Source organism: Pistacia vera, unplaced genomic scaffold (assembly GCF_008641045.1).
Source record: "Pistacia vera cultivar Batoury unplaced genomic scaffold, PisVer_v2 Contig1107, whole genome shotgun sequence".
In the NCBI taxonomy this organism is placed as follows: domain Eukaryota; kingdom Viridiplantae; phylum Streptophyta; class Magnoliopsida; order Sapindales; family Anacardiaceae; genus Pistacia; species Pistacia vera.
In genome coordinates this window covers 45,364-50,286 of record NW_022195146.1, presented here as the reverse complement: position 1 = coordinate 50,286, position 4,923 = coordinate 45,364, and the positions used below count along the sequence as shown (strand labels likewise).

General features: G+C 35.6%; 1 long non-coding RNA gene across 2 annotated transcripts; it reads left to right on the top strand.

Moving 5' to 3' along the window:
• Positions 1-41: 41 nt before the first annotated feature.
• Positions 42-1,910, top strand: LOC116140319. Of its 2 annotated transcripts, none has more exons than XR_004129607.1 (3): positions 42-144; positions 584-656; positions 1,824-1,910. It is a non-coding gene; the product is annotated as an uncharacterized LOC116140319 (long non-coding RNA). The 2 variants fall into 2 exon arrangements; XR_004129606.1 differs by having other exon boundaries at positions 55-144; positions 579-656.
• Positions 1,911-4,923: the final 3,013 nt, after the last annotated feature.

The window sequence follows — 4,923 nt, the reverse complement described above, 5'->3', positions numbered from 1 at the left end:
CCACAGGACTATTGCTCTATTATTCTCTTTCCAATCCATGTGGCTATCAATAAGAATGGAACTAGAGGAAGGCAGCATTCATCTGAGTTAAAAGCCTTGAACTGGATAAGCTAAAGGTGCATGGAAATTGGGCAGTGTAAAGAGGTGATCAATGCTTTCAATGTTCCTCTTGCACATCATACATATTAAAGAGATATAGATTTAGGATTTCTTATCATTAGTTTTGATCTTTTTGTGAGCGATAGACTAAGCCATAATTTGGACATTTCTAGGAACTATTGGTCTATGTATCATTTTAGAGCATTAGATACTTGGACTTCTAGGGTATCAAGCAGATTGTTGGAATAAGACTTCTTTGAAAAACTTCCAGGCTTCTCAGCGATTCAAAATCCATGGTCTTCCTATATCCAAAACCGGTGTCACACGCATAGAGACACATACTCCAATAAAAAATGAACTGCAGAGATTGAATTTAAGTTGAATGTTAATGTATCCGTTTTCACTAACAGTGCAAACTAGTGCATGGACTTACTCCTTAAATCTTTTGCCTAATCGAGTATGTAATTCTTCTTCTTCAGTACAGTCTCTCCAACGTATCTTAAAGAGACACTTTGCTCTGGATGGCTTGCAAGCACATTAATAAGAAATCGTGACAAGTGAGTTTTTCAATACATTTTGCTTATATGTATTTATATTCTTTTCAGTACTTGGATTTAAAATCTTAATATTCCTGCCAAGTGCATATGTTGGCAACATAATACAGTTGTATCTACTAGAACCATTAATCAGATGATTTCCTTACAGTTAATGATTGTTAGAGCTTTGATATTGGTTCTCTTTCCTAGTACATTGTAGTACCTCCATCTGTTATCAATTGAAAAATGTTAAATTGCCTGTACACCATCTTACTCTCTATGGAATCTTCTTTAGACATTTACTCCTTAGTATTGTTAAAATATCAACTGATCTTGTAGCATAATTTTTATGATTGTTTTTAGTGTCTTAAGTAATTTCTACTGTTAAATTGGATACTTTTGAGTTACCGAATTTTTATCAAATGTTAGGAATCATTACAGTATCGGATATATTGTTTTATTTGAAAAATGAAAACAGCGATTCATGTAATACAATATGGAATTTTTAGGTCAATGATAGGCCTAATGCATGTTCATATTAGGAGTAGTTCTTTTAAAAGAATATGTATTTGATTCTTTTTCGATAGTTAACCAATTGCCATAATGGATTCAGTACGTTGCTTATGCCTTCAGTTAATTGCAACCAAACAGTGGAAGTTATTCCTCTCTTTAGTTCCTTCCTTACACAATTCCTTGGTCTCAATTCCATTGCCACTACCAAACTCAACTTTAGCATTGGAACATCAAATCTTTCCAGTGTGGTGGCTTTAGTACCGCTCTTCTCAAGTAACTAATCATGCAATGTCACTCACAGGTTCCTATACTCTCTTTAACTGGAAAGGAAAAAGTGAAGGACTTTACAAGTTTTGGCGTTAAACTAATACCTGTCATTGGATATAATCTTTCTCATTATCCAAGCACTTTTTTTCTGTTTGTTACTATGGGTCGTATTCACAAATCAGAAACTATGTGACAATAGGAAATTACAATTAGTGCTGTTTACTTTGTCAATCTATACTGAAACTGGGAATTAATATTAGTATAAACTTTGTTGGAATGCTTACTGCATGGCTAAGGCTGTGTTTTGTATTACAATGAATAGTTGGCTTCCTTTTTTTCGCTCATTTGCTGATTGCTTGATCACTCTCCTTCTTATATTTGACATTGTAGTACTATGTTATTGTTTAGGTATTTCGGAATTCTAAATGGGATTGACACTGTGATTTGGAACCCTGCTACCGATGTTTTCTTACCTGCTAAGTTTCATGGTAACAATATTTTTTCTACCATTCAACATTTGTTTTCTAACTTATCTGAAAAACATAGCAGATGCATCCTCCAAGCAAAAGTGATACTAATTAAAAGTAGCAGATTTTGTAGTATACTTAAAATGGGGAGAAATTCCTGAGAAAGATCTTTTGCTTCTTTGTGTGTTATCTGTGTCTACAAGAGAGAGAGAGAGAGAGAGAGAGAGAGAAAGAGAGAGAAAAAGAAGGGAGGAAGGATTAGGAATCAGATTTGACTGGGATTAGGGAGTTTTATTAAAGAAAGGAATGTTGTGATCATGAGAGGATAGGAGGGAGAGAGACAATTAAGATTTATTTTGTCAGGAATTATATTGGATGAGAGATTGGGATTGATTATTTAACGAAGAGAGTTCGCATGAAGCAATCGAATAGTATTTTAATTGTAGTTTGATTGTCAGAAAACTATTCTGTAGGCCTTTTGCTATTGAATCTCATCTTCTATAAACAGTTTTTTGTGAATATGTTAGGATCCCATATTAGAAGGGAAAATGGTGGGCATGTAGATTATAAAGGCTTGGACACTTTCCCATGGCAAGCCGGTTTTCTAAGGAGGGTTCTACCCAAGCCTATGAAAGAACTATGACCTAACCCAATTGTTTGAGTTGTTGGGTTGGGTTCCTATCAGTTGGTATCAGAGTATGATCCTGTGCTCAAGTGGATTTCGCCTACATGGTAGGCTAACGTTAGGCCTGGGCTGAAAAGGCATGGAGGCCCGAGGTAAAGGGGATTCGTGTAGTCACCCAAGGGGTAAAGAGGCCGACGTAGACGTCGGTTGTGGAAGTGTGGTAGTGTGTTAGGATCCCACATTGGAAGGGAAAAGGGTGGGCATGTGGGTTATAAAGGCTTGAGCACCCTCCCTTGGCAAGCCAATCTTCCAAGGAGAGTTCTACCCTAATGAAACCCGACAGCATAAACCAGCAAACAGCAATATAATTCACGTGTTGACAGAGACAAGTTAATGCACAGAATATAGCTTCAGAAATAATACTGGAATTTCTTAAAGAAAGTTGATAATATTTAGTAGAAAACAGCACAGAAGAACTGAATGAAACATAATGGAAATAAAACAGAACATAAAGGAAATGTGTTTTACAACACTTGATTGAAAATACTAAAACAAGAAATAAACGGAAATGAAAATGGACTCAAGCACTGCTGATCTTCGAGGGTCAGCTCCTTCTAATTTATCTCTCTAATTCTCCATGCTCCAGCACGTCTACTGTTCCCCTTTTATACTTGCTTCCAGCTTCCTTTTGCAACAAATCTAGCACACCTGTCGTTTCCTCATTGTGCCAACCAGCAAACAAATTCATAACCAATTCTTCACACCTGTCACCCTTTCATTGTGCCAGCCTCATAACCAATTCTTCACACCTGTCACCCTTTCATTGTGCTAGCCTCATAACCNGATATTTCATGGTCCCTGCAAAGTTACTAGCTTGTAAATGCTGGAGATTGGTGTTATTGTGTCTTTGTGTATTTTTGGCACGCGATAATATAAATAAACAAAATGTTGATAAATTCTATTCTTATCTTGTATTTTTTCCCATCTCTTTAAGATGCGTGTTTCTTATGTTTGTAGAAAAGAGCAACTCGGTAAATGTGGTCTTGATGGATCTATATATGGAACTGAGGACAAGGTGAGCTTTTTATGTGGATATCATACAACATTTTTAATTTTTAATTTGTCAATTACCCGTATTTGTAGATACTTAGTATATAGCATTGAAGCATCAGATTATTCTAAATAACCAGTACTTGTTTGTTATGGTAGCATTTTTTCTGCTGCAAAGAGGTGGATTGATTTTTTTTTCATGGCAATGAATTTTCCAAAAGGAATAAAGATTTTTATATTGTCTTATCTATTACTCTCATCTCCTAATGAAAAGATGTTTGGTTCATTCCGCCATGGATTTATTTATTTTAAGTTTTAATGTGCTAAAATCTTTGAGAACTCAGATTATGGTTTTGATTTTCTTTTTTCTGTTAAGCTTTACTCACCTATCGCTCCAGTTAAACTCCAATATACTCTTGTAAACAGCTAAAGCTTCTAGTTTTCTAATATCTGTTAACTTGCAGGCAGTCGATGATCGAACAATTGGCCACAATCCTGAGAGACTGAGCCTACTGAAGGGTGGAATTGTGTATAGCAATGCTGTAATGTGAGTGGTCTTTTGATTTGTGTTTGTAATTTTCTTAAATTTACATGCTCTATTCTCTCACATATTATTATTTCTCACTACTCATGTAACTTTCTTCTTTATCTCTTAACACCCATTGACTGCATCTTGCCTATGTGCAGATCTTCTTGTTCTCATTTTTGGACACTCTTGTTTTCTATTGCTAGTAGATGTGTTATAATACTTCTCACAGCAATTGCTTCTTGCTGAATAAATGAATGAAAATTTGGGTTCAAAGCTAGTAGGGAGTCAACATACTTTGAATTGGCTGTGCTTGACTAATATTTAAGAGTCCTCTTTTCAAGAGCTAGAAACATGGTGATGTCAGTGCAGCAAGCATTGCCATCTTATTGAGGAGTAAACCTTACATATTTGAATTTGAATATATAAATTTCAAAAGCTCTGTTGGATCTGGTAGAGTGACTTATAATTGTTGTATCGTTCAACATTTGGTTTAGCTCTTTTGATGTAGACCCTCTAGGCGAATTACCCTAGGAACCCACGAACTCAATGGAATAGGAACAAGTTAGTTTGCTAGGAACGTGTTGAGGATGATCGAATTAGAACCCTAAGGAAACTAAGTCCTTAAAACCCTAACTTTGAGACGCCACAAAGGCTGATCACTCCCTTTGATAAGTCGAGATTCAAACATTCATTCAAGAATACAAGAAGGCAAGCAAATAGCTTTTTGACTGCCCCTTTTTATAAGCAGCAAACCCTAAAAAAAACCCTAGCTAATTGAAAAACGGGTTGGGCTTTAGTACAAGTGAATTTGGCCTAAATAAACCTTAAATAAATAAA